This window comes from Cervus canadensis, chromosome 10 (assembly GCF_019320065.1).
Source record: "Cervus canadensis isolate Bull #8, Minnesota chromosome 10, ASM1932006v1, whole genome shotgun sequence".
NCBI classification, from domain to species: Eukaryota; Metazoa; Chordata; class Mammalia; order Artiodactyla; family Cervidae; genus Cervus; species Cervus canadensis.
The window spans coordinates 72,986,649-73,012,215 of NC_057395.1; the positions used below are offsets into that span (position 1 = coordinate 72,986,649).

The 25,567-nt window shown below is 41.4% G+C and overlaps 1 pseudogene; it reads left to right on the forward strand.

Annotated features, from left to right (window-relative positions):
* Nucleotides 1-18,964, forward strand: part of LOC122448943 — a 32,951-nt pseudogene extending 13,987 nt beyond the window's left edge.
* The last annotated feature ends 6,603 nt before the right edge of the window (nucleotides 18,965-25,567 follow it).

Here is a 25,567-nt window from a genome sequence, read left to right on the forward strand (position 1 = left end):
CTCTTCACTGCAGGGCGCAGGCTTCTCATCGCAATTCAACTCTTGTTGAAGAGCGCAGGCCACAGGCTTGAGGTGCGCAGCTTCCGTACTTGGGGCACACAGGCTCAGGAGCTGCTGTTGGCTTGCAGGCTTCGTTGCTGCAGGACACATGGGATCTTCTTGGGCCAGGGATAGAACCCATGTCCCCTGCACTTACAGGAGGATTCTTATCCACTGTGCCAACCAGAGAAGTCCAGAAATAGAGTACTTATTAAATCTCATGTCTAGTCCCCCAAATTGGCATCTGATAAAGTACATTCTGGATAATGTATATAATGGACAGATAATCGTATGACAGTACAAACACTTTTACATTTGTAAGAAGTTAAAATGACCTAGATGTCCTATGAATGATTTTAAGAGCAAATTTTAAAACTTGAATTGTGGTGTGTTTGGGGTTTTTTTTTTTCAGTCCTTCTATACTTGCTCCAAGTTGTGGTCTTTGAAACTGTATTCCGTCACTGCACGTTGGATGAGCCAGGGGAATTACTACATTAACACAGAGACCTTTCATTACTTGTATGTAACTGTTGCTTTATACTGAGAGAAAACTGAAACTGCGGGGAAAGATTAAATAGTAAGCTGTACAATTTTATTTCGGGAAATAGGAGAAGGTGCGTTTTGTCTCTGGGAAAAAGGGAACATGGGGCTTCCCACATGGCTCAGCGGTGAAGAATCTGCCTGCCAATGCAGGAGACACTGTTCGATCCCTTGTCCAGGAAGATCCCACATGCTACAGAGCAACTAAACCTGTGAGCTGCAACTACTGAGTCCGTGCGCTATAGCCCGGGAACCACAACTACTGAGCACACACAGCCTAGAACCGTGCTCCACAGCAAGAGAAGCCACTTCAATGAGAAGCCCCCACACTGCAACTAAAGGGTAGCCTTCGCTCCCCACAACTAGAGAAAAGCCCTCACAGCAATGAAGAGTCAGCACAGCCAAAAAGAAAGCAAGAAATAAATGAAACTGAGCATGATTTTTCAGCATTTACCCTTGATTCAAATTACTGTTTCAAAATATGTAGACTAACCGTATCTTTTGTCCAGTGTAGATTTTTTCCCCTGATACTATGGTTCCTTGATGCCTTTTGCATTTGGACACATAGCATATGCTTTCTAGATTGGTATCTTGACAAAATAAGTGTTAACTATGTCTCAAACTTCACCCCATACCACCACCAAAAAGTCTTATTCAAAAAAAAAAAAAACAAACTAAAACCATACTTCTAAGTCAGAGTCTATATTTTGGTATAAGACTTGGGATGGGTTTTTTTAGTTTGTTTGGGGTTTCTTTAGGATATTTATTTTTTAATTAATTTGTATTAGAGTTGATTTACAATCCTGTGTTAGCATCTGTTGTATAGCAAAGTGAATCAGTTATACATACATATATACACATAGATATCCACTTCTTTATGTGTATGTATATATGTCTCCACTCATATATATACATATATATATAATCCATGTAGATAGATAGATAGATATCCAGTAGTCGTGTATGGATGTGAGAGTTGAACCATAAAGAAGGCTGAGGGCCAAAGAATTGTTGCTTTTTAACTGTGGTGCTGGAAAACACTCTTAAGAGTCCCTTGGACAGCAAGGAGATCAAACCAGTCAATCCTAAAGGAAAATCAACCCTGACTATTCACTAGAAGGACTGATGCTGAAGCTGAAGCTCCAATACTGTGGTCATCTGATGCGAAGAGCTGACTCATTGGAAAAGATCCTGACACTGGGAAAGATTGAGGGCAGGAGGAGGAGGGGACGACAGAGGATGAGATGGTTGGATGGCATCACAACTCAATGGACATGACTTTGAGCAAACTCAGGGAGACAGTGAAGGACAGAGAAGCCTGGTATGCTGCAGTCCACAGGGTCACAAAGAGTCGACACAACTGAGCAACTGAACAACAGCAACACTGTGTTTTAGATTCCTTTCCCATATAGGTCACCACAGAGTATTGAGCAGAGTTCCCTGTGCTATGTAATAGGCTACCAGTTATCTATTTTATATATAGCTGTGTGTATATGTCAGTCCCAATCTACCAGTTTATTCCTACCTCTACCTTGGTAACCATAAGTTTGTTTTCTATGTCAAGTGACTCTATTTCTGTTTCGTAAACAAGTTCATCTGTACTATTATTTTAGATTCCACATATAAGTGGTATCATATATCTTTTTTTCTCTGTGTGACTTATTTCACTCAGTATGACAGTCTCTAGGTTCATCCATGTTACTGCGAATGGCATTATTTCATTCTTTTTTATAGCTGCTGGGTTTTTCTTTGTTTTGTTTATTTCACATTGAATATACTGAGATACCCAAGAAGTCTGAAATCTGCAAACAGGTGACTAGGGCCTGACCCAGCCCATCCTGGGCTTTAGATTTGGAAATAACTTCTTTCTGTGAATTCCTTGCCCAGTCTACTGATCTGAAAACTCATCTGATGTAAGGGTTTATGACTACATCTGAGAAATCATCTTCAATGTAAAACTTATACAAAAATTGCACTGTAGGAATCAAAAATTTGTGGGAAGAACTTTGTTTGGAGCACTAGCTTATATCATTCACTTTTTTCTTTTTTTTTGGCTGGGCCAAAGGTGTGTGGGATCTTAGTACCCCAACCAGGTTTCAAACTTGCACCCCCTGCCTTGGAGCATGGAGGCTTAACCACTGGACTGCCAGCGAAGTCCCTCACCGCTTTCTCTGTGATCCATCTCACTGATTATAGCATATGTAAGTTTTTTTCACACTGAAATTATACAGGACTTCCCTGGTGGACCAATGGCTGGGACCGCCATGCTCCCAAAATAGGGGACCTGGTGTTTGACCCGTGGTCAAGGAACTAGATCCCACATACCACAACTAAAGATCCTACATGCTGCAACTGAAAGAGATCCCATCTGCTTCAATGAAATAATAAAGAATCTTTTATTCTTTAGTTGAGCCAAATAAATAATCTTTTTAAAAGAGAAATTATACAAACATTTGGTATAATGAACCTTGTTACCTTGATATTTTAAGAAATGAAACCCTAGCAGGAGAGGATATTGGTCTCCAGTTTTGTTTTGTTTTTTTAACTTATATTGATGAGACTGAAGGAGAGCCATATACCTACCAGGAAGGAGTGTGCTTTGCCACACCAAACAGAAGAGATTTTTGCAAATTCAATTTCAAATTCTCACCTAGGTTTTAAATTTTTTTTCAGATACTCCTGAGTAATAACTTCTCCAAGGAGGTGAAGGGAGGAGTTCTGCAACATAGGGCCGGTAGCTTGGGACACCAAAAGATCACAGATAATTAAAGAAACCAAACATGTCAAGTTAAGGAATTCCTTGCTTTTCTATGTTTGGGAAGATGCATGAGTCTGGGCTCATTAAAATCATTCCTTTGATATGCACTTCACCTATCTGGGGCCAGTGTCCTGTGTTTTCACACATGAGTTTCCTCAGGGCTTGCTGCGGGGAATGGCTGCAGTCTGATGGCTCCTAGATGGCAGGTGTTCTTTCCTACCTGAGTTCCTTCAGGGTTCACTAGTTCACCATCCGTGGTGGCTGCAACTGCTGGTTACTGTGACATCCTTGTTTACCAATATGGCAGGAAATACTCCATTTCTCAAACTTGAGAGTGTAAAACTCCTAGAAGAAGGCATAAAAAGAAACCTCCTTGATAATAGTTTTTGGCAATCATATTTTGGATATAACATCAAAATTACAAGCAACAAAACCAAAAATAAGCAAGTGGGACTACACCATATTAAAGAGCTTTGCACAACAAAGGAAACAATCAACAAAATTGTTACCAACTCCAAGCTCACACTATTGGCCCCACAATAGGCCAACTAACTGAAGGAGGAGGTGTTAAGGCAAGGAACATGACTTTATCCAGAAAGTCAGCAGACTCATGTATCAAAATAACCATCTTGTCTTGGTCTGGATGCTGCTTTCTTTTATAAAACAGAGAGAGAAAGGGAGGGAGGAAGGGAAGTAAAAAAACCCATTTATCCTGCAAAATAGGAGGGTATGTGTTAATGTCTTCTTTTCTGCAGCCTGTCACAGGTGGGCTGGCTCAGATTGTTTATCTGTGAGCTGAATAAAGGCACTTTAGTTTAATAGTCAAGCAGAGAGGCTAGGTTCCCTGAGACAGGCCATTATGTATGAATATAATAACAAAAGCAAAGGTTAAAGTCAAAGAAACAGATCCAACATAGAGTAAGAATTGGCTCTTCCCTGCAACAAAATGAAAAGTCAACCTATGGAATGAGAGAAAATATTTGTAAACCATATATCTGGTAAAGAGTTTATATTCAAAATATATAAGGAAATCCTACAATTCATTAGGGAGGAAAAGCCAAAACATCTTATTTTAAAAAGGACAAAGTCCTGACTAGACATTCATCCAAGAAGACATAAGAATGAACATAAGTATATGACATAAGTATATGAAAAAATCACCAACATCACTACTCATTAAGGAAATGTTTATGCTGGACACAAGATTAATGTATAATATGAATAACTTTTTGTACATCAGAAAGAGGAAAAATGCATCGTTTAAAGGTAACTTTTACAATAATATCAAAAATATAATTAAGACTGCAAGACCTGTATGGTAAATACCATAAACCATTCTTGGCAGGTAATAATGAAAACCTGTATAGATGAACTGTATCCTGAAGACTATATTGTAAGGATATCATTCTCTTCAAACTGGTCTGTAAATTCGATGCAATTCAAAACAATATCCAAGATGGGTCTTTTGAAGTACTTAACAGACTCTAAAATGTATGAGTAAATGCATTTTATGAGTAAATGAGTAAATCCACCTGCCAGTGCAGCAGACACATCCTGGTCCTGGAAGATGCCACATGCCACAAAAACAGCTGAAACCTGTGTGCTGAAACTACTAAACCCATGCTCTAAAGCTCACGAACCACAACTACTGAGCCCATATGCTGCAACTACTGAAGCCCTTGCAACTACACCTGTGCTCCACAACAAGAGAAGCCACTGCAATAAGGAGTAGCCCCCACTTACCACAACTATAGAAAGCCCATTCATAGCAACAAAGACTTAGTGCAATCAAAAATTTAAAAAATAAAATGTATACGAACAGATTCAAACATGTGCTAATCAGGGAAGGGAAGGGATGCAGAAACAAGGTAGGAGCAGTCAAGAAAAATAGTGCAAACTTGGGACAGAGTCCTGGTTCCTCCTTGAGGAATATATACAATATCTTTGAGTTCTTCTTTCGGAACTAAGGCCTACACTCAGGCAGATGATGGTAACTTCAGGATGAGCACAAGATTCCTGGAGGACAACCCACATAACCTCACCACCAACCAATCAGAAAGAAGTCACATACCCTGCAACCCTCACCCCAAATGTTGCCTATGAAAACTTCTCCTCTCCTCAGAACCTTTGGGGAGTTTGGGGGTTTTGAGCATGAGCTACCAGTTCTCCTTGTTTGGCCCCACAATAAACCTTTCTCTAATCCAAAATAAATAAATAAAATGTATATGAAAATGCAAAACCCTAAAATAATACAAAATGCAAGCAATTAAGCGTGATTTTGGAGCAGGAATATACAGCAGAGTAAAATAAATAGTTCAGGAACTGGACAAAAGAGGAAGTCACTAATAAACGGATCTAGAGGCACTGAAAAAAAGAAATTGTACCTTTACTTTATACTTTACCAAAAATAATCAACTTTAGGTAAAATGAAGATCATGGCATCCAGTCCTATCATTTCATGGCAAATCAGTTCAGTTCAGTTCAGTCACTCAGTTTTGTCCGACTCTTTGTGACCCCATGGACCAGAGCATACCAGGCTTCCCTGTCCATCACCAACTTCCGGAGCTTACACAAACTTTGAGTTTGCTCAAATTCATGTCCATTAAGTTCTTGATGCCATCCAACCATCTCATCCTCTGTCATCCCCTTCTCCTCCTGCCCTCAATCTTTCCCAGCATCAGGGTCTTTTCAAATGAGTCAGCTCTTTGCATCAGGTGGCCAAAGTATTGAAGTTCCAGCTGCAGTATCAGTCCTTCCATTGAACACCCAGGACTGATCTCCTTTAGGATGGACTGGTTGGATCTCCTTGCAGTCCAAGGGACTCTCAAGAGTCTTCTCCAACACCACAGTTCAAAAGCATCAATTCTTCGGTGCTCGGCTTTCTTTATGGTCCAACTCTCACATCCATACATGACTACTAGAAAAACCATAGCCTTGACTAGACGGACCTTTGTTGGCAAAGTAATGTCTTTGCTTTTTAATATGCTGTCTAAGTTGGTCATAACTTTCCTTCCAAGGAATAAGCATCTTTTAATTTCATGGCTGCAATCACCATCTGCAGTGATTTTGGAGCCCAGAAAAATTAAGTCTGACACTGTTTCCACTGTTTCCCCATCTATTTGCCATGAAGTGATGGGACCAGATGCCATGATCTTAGTTTTCTGAATGTTGAGCTTTAAGCCAACTTTTTCACTCTCCTCTTTCACTTTCATCAAGAGGCTTTTTAGTTCTTCTTTACTTTCTGCCATAAGGGTGATGTCATCTGCACATCTGAGGTTATTGATATTTCCCTCTGGAGATCTTGATTCCAGCTTGTGCTTCTTCCAGCCCAGCATTTCTCATGATGTACTCTGCATATAAGTTAAATAAGCAGGGTGACAATATACAGCCTTGACATACTCCTTTTCCTATTTGGAACCAGTCTGCTGTTCCATATCCAGTTCTAACTGTTGCTTCCTGACCTGCATACAGGTTTCTCAAGAGGCAGGTCAGGTGGTCTGGTATTCCCACCTCTTTCATAATTTTCCAGTTCATTGTGATCCACACAGTCAAAGGTTTTGGCATAGTCAATAAAGCAGAAATAGATGTTTTTCTGGAACTCTCTTGCTTTTTCAGTGATCCAGCGGATATTGGCAATTTGATCTCTGGTTCCTCTGCCTTTTCTAAAACCAGCTTGAACATCTGGAAGTTCATGGTTCATGTATTGCTGAAGCCTGGCTTGGAGAATTTTGAGCATTACTTCTATTGTTTTCCTCTATTTCTTTGCACTGATCACTGAGAAAGGCTTTCTTATCTCTCCTTGCTATTATTTGGAACTCAGTGTTCAAATGGGTATATGTTTCCTTTTCTCCCTTGCTTTTCACTTCTCTTCTTTTCACAGCTATTTGTAAGGCCTCATCAGACAGCCATTTTACTTTTTTGCATTTCTTTTTCTTGGGGATGGTCTTGATCCCTGTCTCCTGTACAATGTCGCGAACCACCATCCATAGTTCATCAGGCACTCTGTCTATCAGATCTAGTCCCTTAAATCTATTTCTCACTTCCACTGTATAATCATAAGGGATTTGATTTAGGTCATACCTGAATGGCCTAGTGGTTTTCCCTACTTTCTTCAATTTAAGTCTGAATTTGGCAATGAGTTCATGATCTGAGCCAGTCAGCTCCCGGTCTTGTTTTTGCTGACTGTATAGAGTTTCTCCATCTTTGGCTGCAAAAAATATAATCAGTCTGATTTTGGTGTTGACCATCTAGTGATGTCCATGTGTAGAGTCTTCTCTTGTGTTGTTGGAAGAGGGTGTTTGCTATGACCAGTGCATTCTCTTGGCAAAACTCTTTGCGCAACGCTGGAGTGGCAAGCAGCCGAGAGGAGATACCCCATGTCCAAGGTCATGGCAAATAGGTGGAGATAAAGTGGAAACAATGACAGATTTTATTTTCTCAGGTTCCAAAATCACCTTGTACTGTGACTGCAGCCATGAAATCAAAAGACGCTTGCTCCTTGGGAGAAAAACTATGACAAACTTAGAGTAATTTTGCCATCAAAGGTCTGTAAAGTCAAAGCTATGGTTTTTCCAGTAGTCACGTATGGATGTGAGAGTTGGGCCATAAAGAAGGTTGAGCGCTAAAGAATTGTTGCTTTTGAACTGTGGTGCTAAAGAAGACTCTTGAGAGTCCCTTGGACAGCAAGGAGATCAAACCAGTCAATCCTAAAGGAAATCAACCCTGAATATTCATTGGCAGGATTGATGATGAAGCTGAAGCTCCAATACTTTGGCCACCTGATTCGAAGGGCTGACTCATTGGAAGAGACTCTGATGCTGGAAACGGTTGAGGGCAAGAGGAGAGGGGGACAACAGAGGATGAGATGGCTGGATGGCATCACTGATTTAATGGACATGAGTTTGAGAGAGATAGTGAAGGACAGGGAAGGCTTGTATGCTGCAGCTCATGGGGTCACAAAGAGTCAGACACAACTTAGCAACTGAACAACAACAACAGGTGGCTTAGAGGTGCAAATGCGAAAGTCAAAATTTCAAAAGTCTTACAAGAAAACAAAACCAATATGTCCCACATTCCTAGGTAATAGAGTGTTGTGAGTTCAAATCTTGTGTTCACTACATAATGGCCGTGTGACTTTGTACATATAACTTAACCTCAGCCTGTATCTTCATCTGTAAATGATGATCACAAGTGCACCTAATTCATGGGGTTCATGTGATTATTTAGTGAGATAGAAATAGATGTAGATATAGACTTAGATATAAGGTTTCAATTAAACAGTGCTTTTCTTGAAGAAATTGCTATAGGGTTTAGCTACTGTTGGGTTGCACCCAGCAGGCCTGCAAGGCCTGTCCAGCTTCAAGACCAAAAAAGAGCCCAAAGTCATCAACAGAGACATCAAAGGTTTAATGGATGGGAGAATCTGTAGGACACTCCACTGTGTGCAGCAGACAGTGGACAGGACACGGCAGCAGACTTCATTCTGGAGGCCAGCAAGATTGAGGGGGCAGAGATCAGTAGTTAAAGGGGAACTTGACATCAGGTTGTCTCATCAGTCACCAGGGAAACTAGTAAAAGGGCATGCCTCTCACCACCCTTTTGATAACAATCACTAGCTGAATACTGAGGCAAGTACATAGGAAAGTAGCAGGAGAAGGAGTTGAGTAGGAGGGTTGAGTAGGAGAAGCAGCACTGGTCCAATGGAGGATGTACAGAGAACAATAGAACAGCCATCTTGAGTAACCTGATCATACAGCTACTGTCATTACTGTTGTATTTATTACATTCTTTCTGCTGCACCAGGATAGGTCTCTTCTTTGCTGTAGAAGGTTAAGGTGAGGAAAGGAAGTAATCTCTTTAATTCAATGTTCTGATGGTTCTACCCTCCATGGTTAAACATACATAGAAGCCCTGCATTCTAGATAAACTCGTGACTCACTATCAGGGGTCTAAATCAGCTTGGGACCTTCAGCTTCATGGCTGGATACCCAAGCACTCACTGTCCAACTCATCACTAGGAAATGCCCAGTCCTGGCCCTTGGGGTAAGTGGGCCCAGCCCTCTCAAGTATCAGGCCCAGAATATAACATTAGTTGATACCAAAACTCTCCTTCTTGCTACTGGCTGCACCATGAAATTGATCAAGCTGGGATTTCTTCTGGGGCTCTTCACCTTCTCCTTGCTGACTACTCCATTAATGGGTGGTATGACTAGGATTACTGACATGGTATGTGGACAATTCAAAGGTATGAAACTGAAGCAGAAAATAAATCCAGGGACCAATTAAGAATGAGGAAGAAAGAATTAGAAAAAAATTGATATGCAGATGGTCCAAGAAGGTCCTCCTTTAGTATCAATACCCATAAATGCTGACTACCTTGAGTTGAGGCATCTACTCTAGGCATCCTGTGGATGTCTGATGAGAAAAAAAAAAAAAAACTGTGATGCAAATAAGTCCTTTCCAAATGGGATTCTCTTTTGTAGGAAGTGCAAAGGACTAAAAGTATTCTGAATTATGGGTTTCACGGTAAATTTCAAAAATTCCAGACCATTCAAGGGCATGCGGGGGGGAAGAAGTGGAGCAAGGGATAGTTAGGAAGTTTGGGATAGACATGTCCACACTGCTATATTTAAAATGGATGACCAACAAGGACCTACGGTCCAGCACAGGGAACTCTGCTCAATGTTATGTGGCAGCCTGGATGGGAGGGGAGTTTGGGGGAGAATGGATACATGTGTGTGTATGGCTGAGTTCCTTCGCTGTTCGCCTGAAATCACAACTCTGTTAATCAGCTATCTGTGCTGTGCCTAGTTGCTCAGTCATGTCCAACTCTTTGCGATCCCATGGACTGTAGCCTGCCAGGCTCCTCTGTCCATCGGATTCTCCAGGCAAGAATACTGGAGTGGGTTGCCATGCCCTCCTCCAAGGGATCTTCCGCATCCAGGGATTGAACCCAGGTCTTCTGCCTTGCAGGCAGATTATTTATCATCTGAGCTACCAGGGAAGCCCAAGAATACTGGAGTGGGTAGCCTATCCCTTGTCCAGGGGAACTTCCCAACCCAGGAATCGAACCTGGGTCTCCTGCATTGCACCAAGAATCAAACCAGGCTTCCCCGGTGGCTCAGATGGTAAGGAATCCGCCTGCAATGCAGGAGACCTGGGTTCAATCCCTGGATTGGGAAGAGCCCCTGGAGAAGGGAAAGGCTACCCACTCTAGTATTCTGGCCTGGAGAATTCCATGTACAGAGGAGCCTGGTAGGCTACAGTTCATGGGGTAACAAAGAGTTGGACATGACTGAAGTGACTTAGCACTACCACAGGCTCTGGGGAAGTAGAGAATACTTGAACATATGGTTACTGTTTAGAGAAGCTTACAATGTAGACATAAAAGACAATGAAGTTTTCTTTCACAGGTACTATGTACAGGCTCAAGTGCTTCCAGAACATAGGGAAAAAGTAACACAGTCTACACTGTAAGTCAGACACCCCAAATTCCAGCTTTGTCATTTAACAAATGTGCACACTAGTACACTAGTCCAAGTCACTCAATCCCATACCATCCCTTAGCTTCAGTTTCACTTGTATAAAGTGTGGATCAAAAGAAAGCCTGTATCAGAGGATGTATGTATAAAATAAGCTTGTGCATGTCACTGTATTTAAATGGGTACTTTTACCAAGGAATAAATTCCAGTCTGGCTGCTTGAGTAGGATGAACAACAATCTCTGGGTTGCCAGTACAACCATGTTGTAGCTGCTTGGATCACTTACTATGTGATTCTTTTTTTTTTTTTTTTTGGTATTTTTGTATTAAATTAATTTATTTCTAATTGGAGGATAATTGTTTTAAAATGTTGTGTTGGCTTCTGCCATAAATCTACATGAATGAACCATAGTATACGTATGTCCCCTCCCTTTTGAACCTCCCTCCCACCTCCTACCCCATCCCACCCGTCTAGTTTGTCACAGAGCACCTAGCTGAGCTCCCTATGCGATACAGCAACTTCCCATTGGCTATCTGTTTTACCTACGGTAATGTATATGTTTCAGTGCTACTCTCTCAATTCATCCCACCCTCTCCTTCCCCTGCTGTGGCCATAAGTGCTTTCTTATCACTAAGAGCAGAAGGTTTGCCTCTGGGAAGCAGACAACGGGAGAGATGACAGGGTGTGGGGGTGAATGAGTATTACCTCCAGGTTATGCATCTTGGTATGCATCCTGTTTGAGAAGCAAGCACAGTTAACTTAAATTGGGGACATGGTTAGTATAGTGAGTCTATGAAAACTGGAAGGTAAGCATTGTATGTCCTGTCCAGGCAGTTAACAGGTGAGAAAGATGAGAAGGAGATTGAGCTTTAATATAATGTAAGATGTGAAAGGTGAACATCATTACTTCGCACAAGATACTGGTAAAGGGTTTCACAGGAGGTTCAGTGTTATAGAATCCACCTGCCAAGCAGGAGATGCATGTTCAACCCCTGGGTTGGGAAGACCCCGTGGAGAAGGAAATGGCAACCCACTCCAGTATTCTTGCCTGAGAAATCCCATGAACAGAGGAGCCTAGCAGGCTACAGTCCGTGAGGTTGCAAAGAGTCAGACAGACTTAGTGACTAAGTCACCACTACCACCACTGATAGAACCTCCTTTTTCATGGCTCACCATCTCTTCAAATCACTGCTGAAGACCAGAAACTGGAGTTTTAATCAATTTGCATGCCCAAGGGCAAACTTGCCAGGTGATCTTAATTCCAAGAGAAAACCAAATGTCTTTCAGTGACCTTGAATAGGGTATTTCCAGACTACCGTGGCAAATGTGTAAAGACCTGTGAAGACAAGCTCTTTAATTTCCCCTAATTCAATGTGAACCTCTCACGCAGATCCCTGCTCGATGTCGATCAAATTTGGCAGCTGCTATGAAGTTCACTTCAGATATTTCTACAACCAAACCTCCAAATTATGTGAAAGTTTTGTCTACTCTGGCTGTGATGGCAATCTTAACAACTACAAGCTTAAAATAGAATGTCAACTAGCCTGTGAGAAAGATTTCAAAAAGTAAGGAATTTAATGTTATCCTTGGTTATTGGGGAGTGGAAAAGGAGAGGCTCTGAGATCCCAGGACAAATCCTGGCTGGGGAGGGGAAGTGGCATGATTGTCATAATCAAAACATTTAACAGTTGGGTTGGATCTCATAATCACTTGTCAGTTTGCAGTTAGGAAATCAAAAGTCCAGAGAGAAAATTACAGCCATCATTTACCACCAATTCTGGGTACTACACTAAGTAATTACATATATTGATAGAATTTAAAATTAAAATCACCCTAAGATAGGTGTGTATCATTATTTTTATATGGCAGATGAGGAAACAAAGTCCAATAGAGGTAACTAACTGGCCCAAGATCACATTAATAAATGGCATGGCAAGGTTTCTAACCAAATCTGGTCATCCATGGCTGAATCATCTTACATGCACAGGATCACCCAGACCCAAACCTTGAACTCCAAGACCTGTGAACTTCTCGTAGCAACATGCTGTTTTATACAGCTAAGCTCCCAGCCCACACCTCACCATTGCCCAGTCATAAAACTAGAAGGAGGTCCACAGAGCTAACAGGGCTATGGTGTAGGTGATCTCTAGGAAAGTGAGATGGAACATGGCCTTATGAATACTTCAAAAGCAGAAAATTTGTTTTATTTATTTATTTAATATCCCTAGTGACTCTTTGTAGCACCTGGCACATAGAAGACAATGGCTAAGTTTTGAGGGAATGAAAGAGAGATTAATGAAGAATGAAAGTTTAATCAATGGAAGTAGAGGGACACTGAAAGAGATGCAATCCTCTGGGCTTTCCCTGAGATAAAAATGACCTAACATAGTCCAGGGAGACTTTACAAAACCTATAACCTGTTTCTTTTGTTTCTTTGTTTGTTTTGCTTAAACAGGTCATCTGAGGAAGCATAAAAAATGCTGGAGCTTATTGATACACCGTCTGAAGCAAAGCTGTGGGGAAAATCAGACCAGTTTTAAGATCTTTGTAAACCCCACAATCCTTGAAATGTGCATCCGTTTACTGTTTTCCTAATGTTAGTGTTGTGTTTCCTGAGAAATAACTGTATGATCATTAAAATGAAAGAATGTTGTGTGTGAGCCCTTCTTCCTCTCTGCATATCCCACCCCACCCCCCACCCCTTTATCCAGAGCTGGAATGTGAGCTGGTCCTAATCCATTACTCCCTACTCCTTCCTGAACCATTCCTCATGCATATAGTCAATGCTCACACTGTTGGAGATGTGATGAGCCAAATCCGGATGGGTTTGCATCACTTCACCTCTCAGGCTGAGTAGATAGTAGAACCAAAGTACCAAATCTACACTACTCTTTGTCCTTGAAATCAAACCAAGCAGTGACCCTGAAACTCAAATGAAATGTTCTTGCACTCATAACAAATTTTTCTTCGCAGTGTCTTCTGATTCATATTCACCAAGCCAGGAGTCCCAATTTGTTTAACTATCTTCCTGATATCATCTCTATTTATCACAGTTATTGAATACTTGGACATTTTTCAGTGCCTCCATCACTGACATTTGACTTGGCTATTCTCAGTGCTGAGAAAAGAACTCTCAGCTTCAGTTCAGTGAGTGTGCTTTAGCTCCCAAGAGAGTGACCATCCTGACACTGTTTGCCAAGTCTTCTGAACACAATGCTCCAAGGTTCCACATGACCATGATCTTCCCAGCTGCAGGACACTCAGCTTAGCCATCTCATTTCTGAATTTCTTTAGGCATCCCTTCCGTGAACCCCTTCCCTGTCTGTCTTTTTGATGGAGTCCAATCCTTCAACTGTGAATCACATCCTGCAGCACCAGTCACTAGGGCCAATGTCAGGGGCATTATGAACCAGTGAAATCTTGTCACTAGACATGCAAGTTTGGGTCTCTGCTCAGTCTTAAGAATAAGTAAACAAGTCCGCTAAACTGAGACAATTTTCTGCAAAACTTCTGATTACTTCAAGATGAGACTCTCATCCAGACAGGGTTTACTCTGAATATATGTACATTCCAACTTAGGTGAAGACTCTAGAATTACAAATCATTCTTGAACCCCATCAGCCATAGGAGACATGCTATGGAGCCTGAAATATAGGCACTGGGCTAATCTGATTGGTCCGCAGAAATGAAAGTTCTGAGATTTTCCTATGGTGAGACATGAAACTGGGTGTCCCAGAGTAGAAGGTTTGTTGGGTACAAAAATGCATAACATATTCCCTTAGACTGTCTGCTTCCTCTTCCAGTCAACTCCTGGAAAAGCCAGAGAAGTGAAAAAAAAAAGGTATGTAAATATTAATAACTAAACTCAAGACTAAGAATCCTTTGAGGAAAGAGGGCAGTTATACCTTGGGGAGGAAAGGATATTTTGATGCCCAAGACAGTTGGGGACCAAAAGTGGAAGAATGACTTGGATGATGGCTTTTAACTTGTGTTATCCTCCTCAACACAAAAATCTGAGTCTGTCAGTGTTTCCCTTGTCTCCTTGGCAAAGCAGTAATAGCCCCAAGATACCACAAGGGCAACTGAGATAACATGTGCAGCCCCAGCGCCCAGCTAGAGTAAGGTGTGCATAAAAACAAGTGCAATTGGGCTTCCCTGGTGGTCCAGCGGTTAAGAATCTGCCTGCCAGTGCAAAGGACACAGGCTCAGACCCCTGGTCCAGGAAGAGCTCACATGCTAGAGAGCAACAAAGCCCGTGTTGCCGCAACTGCTGAGCCCATGCACCCTAGAGCCAACGTTCCACAAGAGAAATCACTGCAGTGAGAGGCCCACACACCACAACTAGAGAATAGCCCCAGCTTGCTTCAACTAGAGAAAGTCCTCATGCAGCAATGAGGAACAAGTGCAGCCATAAATAAATAAATGAAATAAAAAACTGATGCAATTGGACTAACCAGACACAGAGTTTATTGTTTTGTCTTCTTCCTATATGCACCAAAGGTCCAACTGTCACGTCCATATGTGACTACTGGAACAACTATAGCTTTGACTAGACAGACCTTTGTTGGCAAAGTGATGTCTCTGCTTTTTAATACACTGTCTAGGTCAAAGTTTTTCTTCCAAGGAGCAAGTGTCTTTTGATTTCATGGCTGCAGTCACCATCCAAAGTGATTTGGGAGCCCAAGAAAAGAATATCTGTCACCATTTCCACTTTTTCCCCATCTATTTTCCATGAAGTGATGAGACCAGAAGCCATGATCTTAGTGTTTTTTTTGTTTGTTTGTTTTCTTTTTTGTTTTTTTAGATGTTCCTTCCAAGTGTCACCACACCGGTATAATAAGAGCCTCCTCTGGTCCACTAAGAGCCAGTGTTACCAAAGGAAAAAAACCATTGCAGTTCCAATCCGAGTGACCTTTAACCTCAGAGATGCTCTTAGAGTTAGAGCTCCAACGAGTTTCCGAACTTTCGATTCCTAGCGAGGCTAGGCGCTTCCTGACTACCAATTCCAGTTTGAGACCTAGACCACAGAAGAGTAGCAACATAGATCACAAGCCCCTTGAAAGCCTATGATCCGATAGATTAGGTTAGTACTTCTAGTTCCCAAGGAGTTATGAAATGGTCAAAGAGACCGAAAAGTTTGACCGGGAAAGGAGGGTTCGGTGCACACGCTTTGCCCGTTTCTGGTCGATTCCCGAAGGAGACATTGGTTGCCTCTTGGCATTGGCAGGTCGGTATAAACCCCCGACAGGTTTCTGCCATAAGCCTTATGAGGTCACCGCGGAACCGCAGAGCAGGGCTCCTCACTTGCTTCGCACAGGACGTTTCATTCATTCACACAAGCACACCTTAGAGTTAGTAAAGTACAGCGGAAAACGTGTTCGCTAGGAGAACAAAGAACTAGAGCTCCAAGCATCCTTACCTTGTCCTGAAGGATCCCGGACGAGCCCCCAAGATGAAAGGTTGTTGCTGAACAATAAGATGTGGGATTCTTGGCCTCCGGAGGAGACAAATTCAATCTGGGGCCAGAGACAAGGCTGGATGGCTCAGAGCTTTTGTGTAATAAAGTTTTATTAAAGTATAAAGGAGATAGAGAAAGCTTCTGACATAGGCATCAGGAGGGGGCAAAAGAGTACCCCCGATCTTAGTGTTTTGAATGTTGAGTTTTAAGCCAGCTTTTTCACTCTCCTCTTTCACTTTCATCAAGAGGCTCTTTAGTTCCTCTTCACTTTCTGCCATAAAGGTGGTGTCATCTACATATCTGAGGTTATTGATGTTTCTCCTAGCAATCTTGAGTCCAGCATGTGGTTCATCCAGTCCAGCATTTCACATGATGTACTCTGCATATAAGTTATATAAGCAGGGTGACAATATACAGCCTTGATGTACTTCTTTCTCAATTTTGAACCAATTTTCTGTTCCATGTGGAGGCTGAGCCAAAGTGGAAACAACACCCAGTTGTGGATGTGTCTGGTGGTGAAAGTAAAGTCCATTGTTGTAAAGAGCAATATTGCATAGGAACCTGGATTGTTAGGTCCATGAATCAAGGTAAATTGGATGTAGTCAAATAGAAGATGGCAAGAGCTAACATTGACATTTTAGGAATCAGTGAACTAAAATGGACAGGAATGGGTGAATTTAATTCCGATGACCATTATATCTACTACTGTGGGTAAGAATCCCTTAGAAGAAATGAAGCAGCCTTCATAGTCAACAAAAGAGTCTGAAATACAGTATTTGGGTGCAGTCTCAAAAATGACAGAATGATCTCTGTTTGTTTCCAAGACAAACCATTCAGCCTCACAGTAATCCAAGTCTATGCCCCAACCACTAATGCCAAAGAAACTGAAGTCAAATGGTTCTATGAAGAACTCCAAGTCTTTCTAGAACTAACACCAAAAAAAAAAAAGATGTTTTTCTCATCACAGAGGACTGGAATGCAATAACAGGAAATCAAGAGATACCTGGAGTAACAGGCAAGTTTGGCATTGGAGTACTAAATAAAGCAGGGCAAAAAACAGGGGGGGATAATAGTTGTAATTAATTTCAGTCAATTTCAGCTCTTAGGGGAGCAGCAGCTATGTATTCCCCACCCCCACCCACATGACAGACAACTGTGCACGTGTTCCTGGAGAAGTTTAAACACAGCTGTGGCAGCCAACTTGGGCGAAAAGAATTCTGTTCTCCAAATATCAGGGATCTACGCTCTGCCTGGCGATTGCTGCTTCTGATCTCGTAAAGAAGCACCTCCTCTCATTGTTACAAGCCCTTCCCCCTCTGGTCAAAGTGACTTCCAGGGCCAGTGCCCGTTTCCCTACACTTCATTTCTCTCTTTCTGGGAGCCAGACATTTAAAAAATAACTACGTATATAGGAGAAGTTAGAAAGTGAGAATGCATGTCCTGGAAAGGGCTCAGAAAAAATGTGAAAATATTGTAAGCTTTCATTTCAGACTGATCCTCAACATAGGGACAGACTAAAGCAATCAAAAACAAACAGAAACAAAACAGCACTCACAAAAACAGTAACAAAATAAAATCACTCCCTAGGGAAGGGAGAGATATGGATTTCCAGAGTTACCACATTATTAGATTCAAATGCCCGATTTTTGTAAAAAAAGAAAAAAAGTCACAAGGCATACAAAGAAATATGAAAGCTTTCTTAATAAATCAATAATAATTGTCCCTGAAGAAGATCTGATGGAAGATCTGCTAGAGAAAGATTTTTTAAGACAACTGTCTTAAAGATGCTTAAAGAGCTTTCTGGACCTGGCTAAGGAGGAGGCGCCATCTTTGGAGTTGACATTCACCACAACAAGGACCAAACGGTTCCACGCAAGGAGCCCAAGAGCCAGGACATTTACCTGGGGCTGTTGGTCAAACTGTACGGGTTTCTGGCCGGAGGAACCAACTCCACCTTCAATTAGGTCGTCCTGAAGAGATTGCTCATGAGCCATACCAACTAGCCACCATGGTCCCTTTCCCGGATGATCCGGAAGATGAAGCTTCCTGGCCGGGAAGGCAAAACAGCTGTGGCCGTGGGGACTGTAACCGATGATGTTCATGTCCAGTTCAGCCCAGTTCAGTTCAGTCACTCAGTCGTGTCCGACGCTTTGCGACCCCATGAACTGCAGCACGCCAGGCCTCCCTGTCCATCACCAACTCCCGGAGTTTACTCAAACTCATGTCCATCGAGTCAGTGATGCCATCCAGCCACCTCATCCTCTGTCGTCCCCTTCTCCTGCCCTCAGTCTTTCCCAGTATCAGGGTCTTTTCACTGAGTCAGCTCTTCGCATCAGGTTCGTGTCCAGGAGGTGCCCAAACTGAAGGTTGTGTGCTCTGCGAGTGAGCAGCCGCGCCCAGAGTCACAGCCTCAAGGCAGGGGACAAGATCCTCACCTTTGACCAGCTGGCCCTGGCCTCTCCCAAGGGCTGTAGCACTGTCCTCCTCGCTGGTCCTCACGAGGGCTGAGAGGTGTACAAGGCATTTTGGCAAGGCCCCAGTAACCCAGCATAGCCACCCCAAACCCTATGTCCGCTCCAAGGGCCGGAAGTTCGAGCGCGCCAGAGGCCGACGAGCCAGCCTTGGCTGCAAAAACTAACCCAAGAGTCTACCTTGTTATTAAAAAGATTTTGGATGCAAAAAAAAAAATGTTCAAGGAACTATCTTGAAGAAAGTCAATACAATGAATGAATAAAATGGAAATATCAATAAAGAGATTTTTTTTAACTAAAAACAAACAGAAAAGAAATTCTGGAACTGAAAAATACAGGAACTGAAATGAAAAAGTCGTTAGAGGGATTCAAAGGCAGATTTAAGCAGGCAGAACAAAAAAGCAGTGAACTTGAATGATGATAGAAATTATCAAGTCTGAAGAACAGAAACAAAAAAATGTCTGTGAAAAAAAAAAAAAAATGTCTGTGGTACATTATAAAAATATATCAAAATACTCATTGTGGGAGTCCCAGAAGGAGAAGTGAGAGAGAAAAGGGAGAGAAAGTTTTTGAAGAAATATGACAGAAAACTTACAAAATTTGGTGAAAGATATGAATATAAATATCCAAAAAGTACAATAAACTACAAGATGAACAAAATACATATCTCTTATAGATAAACAGATTTTCTTCTCTTGGCCAAATTTTGAGTTCATGAGTGATGAGACCATGTCATCTGAGTCTTCTGTGTCTCTCTACCCTTTCTCTTTTCCTCTAGACCTAGGACATACATAGCCCGTCGAGATTAAATCATAACAATCAGCATGTCTGGAAGGAATTCCTCCATGTTCTGAGGTTGATAAACAAAAAAAACAAGGAAATATATCCTAAATTGCAAAGACTTTCAGCTAGTGAAACCATCATCATTTCTCCAAAGTTCCATTCTAGTAGATGAGATTGAATCAAATAATTAGTTAGTAATTATCATTATCAAATGATTAGTAGCAATACTACTAACTATAGTGTTATGGTATATTATAGTATTATAACTATAGTTACAATAGTATAACAATCAAGTAGTATATAAATAAATACAACATAAATAAAAGTACAGCTTTTATAAGTGTTACCAATGACGGGTACATATTGCTATAAAATTATAGAAAAGAGGGCTTGCCCTGATCAGGGAAGCCATGGAAAGGTTAACAGAAGGAATCACAACTGAGTCAAAACCTAATGGATGACACAGAGGAATGATGAGATAATAGAAGAACAGGCAGAGACAATACCATCTCTAAAAATGTCATGGTTGAGAAAGTGATGGGTTTAACAGACTAAAAAATAAATTCCATAAGTTAGGGGAAGAAAGAGTAGGAGGAAATTTTAAGAAGACAAGATGCCTCTAGAGATGGGAAAACATAAAGTAAATAAATTGACAGGCATTATTATATTTTATTACTTCTTGTATTGGGATATAAATTCCTAAAATAGTCAGGAACAATATAATACTACTTACTAGGAAAACTATAAAGCTTTCACTAAGTCCATTAAGGTTGGTATTGACAAAAATATAATGGACAAAAAAAAAAATCAAATCTAACGGGATGATGAAACAGTTTTGGAGATGGATAGTAAGGATAACTGCACAGCAACATGAGGGTACTTAATTCACAAAACTGTACACTTAAAAGTGGTTAGAATGATAAATTTTATGATACGCATGTTTTACCATAATTAAAAAATCTAAGTTCGTTATAGCAGTATACTTATGTCCCAAAATGATCTAGTATTTGATCCTATTGTAAGAATCATAAGAAATTAATATCATAGCAAATGGGACACAGGGAAGTTGGATATCTCTTTGGCTAAATTTATGCATAGCTTCTATATCTATTCACTGGAAAAGACCCTGATGGTGGGAAAGATTGAAGGCAAAAGGAGAAGGGGGCAGCAGAGAATGAGATGGTTAGATGGCATCACTAATTCAATGGACATTAATTTGAGCAAAAGAAGATAGTGAAGAAGAGGAACATGGTGTGCTGTAGTCCATGGTATCACAAAGAGTAGGATGCAACTTAGCAACTGAACAACAACAAAGCTTCTACATCTAAAATTACAGCTGTGATTATTGTGAGTCTATTAACCAAGTGATGGGCTACTCAAGCAAGAGGATCATGATATTTACAAAGTGACATATCTGGTCCACTTGACTATTAGGAATCTCTTCCATATTGATGATCTGTAATGAATGTGAATGGTCTCACATTATGGGTTCATTTATTTCATAAGTTACTCTTGAGCAACAATTATGTGTCCTAATAAAATTTCTGTTCACATTTCCTTCTCTAAAATTTGTTCTTAGATTTTTCGCCACTGTGCCATGAGGTATGTGAGATCTCAGTTGCCCAACCAGGGACCAAATCTGTGCCCTTGCGCTGAGAACACGGAGTTCCTCTGCCAGGGAAGTCCCAGTTCTCACCAACTTTTAATCTTACTTATTCCACTACCCTTGCAATAAAGACAGACCATTATAATTTCCCATAAATCCATGAATTAGGTTGTCTTTGCTTCCAGGTAAAGTGAACAAGAACAGATATTTCCTCAAGATCTGCCCACTCAGAAAATTTTTGTTCCTCACTGTTCTTCAGGGTAATGAAGCTATAAATGCTGAAACAGTTGTTTTCAATCAGTCCTAACACACATACATGGAAGGATTGTGCAAATCAGACAATTTTTTCACCATTAGTCATCCCTGAAGAAACCTCAAGTGTGGATTTCAAATACTGTAACAGTGCAACACAACAGGAAGAGCATATTCCATAGGTTAAGAGTGTAAATTGCTTGCTCATAAAATTTACTTGTGCCTTTGGGACCATGTCATAATTGGTCTAATATAGACTCCTTCCTTATTTAAAAGGACTTTCAGTGGGTTTACCAAGTACTCCAAGCTTTTCTCAAACACCCTTCTTTTGCAAGCTTTTTTCCAGGCAAAGCAAGGAGTTAATGACCCTCACTGTTTTCCACCCTATAAATTTACACCCACTATCTTAGATCCCCACACACTGAAATGGAAAGTTTCATCTTCTCTCCCTGAGGACCTAAAGTTCAGAACATTCACACTTGCACATGACCATATGGGAACTTTCTGTTCAGTTCAGTTCAGTCACTCAGTCATGTCCGACTCTTTGCAACCCCATGAATCGCAGCATGCCAGGCCTCCCTGTCTATCACCAACTCCCAGAGTTTACACAAAGTCATGTCCATTGAGTTGGTGATGCCATCCAACCATCTTATCTTCTGTTGTCCCTTTCTCCTCCCGACTTCAATCTTTCCCAGCATTAGGGTCTTTTCCAATGAGTCAGCTCTTCACATCAGGTGGCCAGAGTACTGGAGTTTCCGCTTCAACATCAGTCCTTCCAATGAACACTCAGGACTGATCTCTTTTAGGATGGACTGGTTGGATCTCCTTGCAGTCCAAGGGACTCTCAAGAGTCTTCAACACCACAGTTCAAAAGCATCAATTTTTCAGCGTTCAGCTTTCTTCACAGTCCAACTCTCACATCCATACATGACCACTGGAAAAACCATAGCCTTGACTAGATGGACCTTTGTTGGCAAAGTAACGTCTCTGCTTTTTAATATGCTATCTAGGTTGGACATAACTTTCCTTCCAAGGGAGTAAACGTCTTTTAATTTCATGGCTGCAGTCACCATCTGCAGTGATTTAGGAGCCCAATATTTAAATAACAGTGCCATCACGTAGCCTGTCTACTGAGCACATTGGGGGGAAATACAAGGCATTCAGCACTCTGGAACATATTTATTCCTTCATCATAGCCTAGGGCCTCTCCTTCCCAGCCCAGCCACTATTCAGCCTTGTCCTACTAAGGACAATAGAGCTGGTGACCAGGCCAAGCAAAGATGTTGGTCTTGTTGAAACTATAGAACCAAAGCTTTCACATTCCTTTTACTGCAGCTGCTGGCCCTGATCTTACTCCATGCTGTGGAGAATGTACTCCAGCCAACCCAAGACACTTAGCCTCTACCCACGGACTATTAAATCAGATTCCAAGTCTTTTATACAATTTAATTGTGCATGCTCAGTCGCTCAGTTGTGTCCCCTTTGCGACCCCCCCCTTTTTTTGCGACTCTTTGTGACCCCATGAACTGCAATCTACCAGGCTCCTCTGTCTAAGGAATTTTCCAGGCAAGAATACTGCCGTGGGTTGCCATTTCCTACTCTAGAGGATCTTCCTCATCCAAGGATAGAACCTGAGTCTCTTGTGTCTCCTGCACTGGCAAGAGGATTCTTTACCACTTCATCACCTGGGCAGCCCCATACAATTTAGTTATGAAAGCCCTAAAGAAAGGAATTTTGTCTCATTTGGCTTCCTCAAACAGTATGTGACCTAGAAGAGCAGAGAAACTATGTAATTGTATATTGATTACATTATCAACACAGGGCTGGATTATAATGACACTCTAGAACTCAAGTATGCAAAAATATTTAAAGGCTACCAAAAAATTTAAAATGTAAGTTTAACATTTTTCAAAAATAGCATCCCACCTAGATCTAAATCAAGGTTGCTTATATTTGTTGCCACACAAAATATATATTATTAATCACATGGAGATAATATGTAACAGAATTTATATAGTCTATGCATTATAAGCTAAAACATTTTAATCCTTTCTTACTCAAGTCCAAGTCCAAAAAAAAAAGTTAATGCCCTTAGCAAAAAGAAAAATTCTGGCACCAATAAGATTATAGATAAAGATTTGCCCAGTATGAACAAAAATCCCTGAACATTAAAAGCTTGGATTCTCTAGTGGTGACGGTTTAGTCACTAAGTCGTGTTTGACTCTTGCAACCCCATGAACTGTAATGCCCAGGTTCCTCTGTCCATGGGATTTCCCAGGCAAGAATACTGACATGGGTTGCCATTTCCTTCTACAGTGGATCTTCCTGACCCAGGGATCAAACCTGGGTCTCCTGCACTGAAGATTCTTTACCGCTGAGCCACCAGGGAAGTTTTGACTCTTAACCAGATACTCACAGATCCCAATGCTCCCATTCATGAGCTGCTTCTGCCCACACTTTTAGAAAAGAAAAGACATCATGACTGAGAGTCCAGTATGTGGGGGGAAAGTTCTGCAAAGAAAACTTGGGATGCTGTTACCAAGTGGAGAATAGCAAGCAAAACCAAAAATATTCACTACATCCCATCCCTTGACTTTTCAACTCATATGTACTGTTTTCCAATCATAAACTTTTTAAGGTTTATGATTAACATAGCCAAAAACATTTAACAAAACCCAAAAAGAGACTTTTGGCAGTCCCATTCCCTACCTCAACTAACTTCAGGGCTAGGGTTTTACAGGTAAAGTCCCTTATCTTTTAGCAGGACCTGAATCCTGCCAGGAAATTCTGCAACCAGTGTATCAAATGGCAAGTTTCAACATCAACCAACAAACCTCAAATAAAATAGTAGGTAAAATGGAAAAGAGACCATGTTTGTGCTATGTGTATGCTCAATCGTGTCCAAATCTTTGCAACCTTGTGGACTAAAACTCGCCAGGCTCCTCTGTCCGTGGGAGTTTCCAGGCAAGAATACTGGAGTGGGTTGCCATTTCCTCCTCCCGGGGATCTTCCCAACCCAGGGATCGAACCCTCTTCCGTCTCCTGCATTGGCAGGTGGATTCTTTACCACTGTGCCACCTGGGAAGCCTGTTTGTACTGTAGCTAGTTTTTTATATATATGTAATTTCATTTATTTTATTTTTGGCTGTGCTGGGTCTTTATCGCTACATGGGTTTTTCTCTAGATGCAGCGAGCAGGGGCTCCTCTCTAGTTGTGGTGCATGGGCGTCTCACTGCAGTGGCTTCTCTTCTTCCAGGACACAGGCTCTAGGGCACATGAGCTCAATAGTTGTGGTTCCAGAACTCTAGAGCACAGGCTCAGTAGCTGTGGCTCACAGATTTAGCAGCTTCACAGCACGTTGGATCTTCCTGGACCAGGGATCGAACTCATGTCCCCTGCATGGGCAGTTGGATTCTTTACCACTTTACCATCACACTCTTGCTGTAGCTAGTTTTAATAATATTCTTCCTCCAAATATGTTCCATATTGCCCCACCTTTGTCCAGAACCTCTGTTTAACTGAGCTCTTTACAAATTGGGTAGCCCAAATTAACATTCTAGACAGAAGAAATGTGAGCTCATGGTGGGACTTCCTGGACAGTTTTTAATCTTTCCCTCTTTCAGGCTTTCAGGCTTTCTAATTTCATGATCACCTCAATACAATAATGCTCTAGGGCTTCAGAGTCCCTTCAGTGAAGCATTAACCATATTCCCCCTTGATAGTCAGGCTCATTCACTTTAGGTAAAAATATAATCCTCCTTTTATTGCTTTGCCAAGTGCAAGAGAATTGCAATTGAAGCCATAAATGTGGGTTAAGGAAGCTGTTAGACCACAGAAAAAAGAGGCATAGCCAGAAGTGAAATATACATCCAATGAAATTGCCTGGCCAAATACAAACTCTTTCTTCTCTCTAATGGAATGCTACTGGATGCGTGAGTCCCTCAGGCATTTCTCAAGAAACTTCCATTATTAGTTTTCGACTAGACAGAGCAGAAAATGAAATGCCAAAAAATAAATACAGGAAATTTAATGACCCCTCTTGTTTTCTGCCTCTTATCTCTTTCATCTGAAATGTTGCACTATATGACTTCCACTGAAATGGAACATCTCACTTTCTTCCCCCCAGTGACATGCAGTACATGACGTTCACCACACATGACTAGAGAGATACTTCATGCA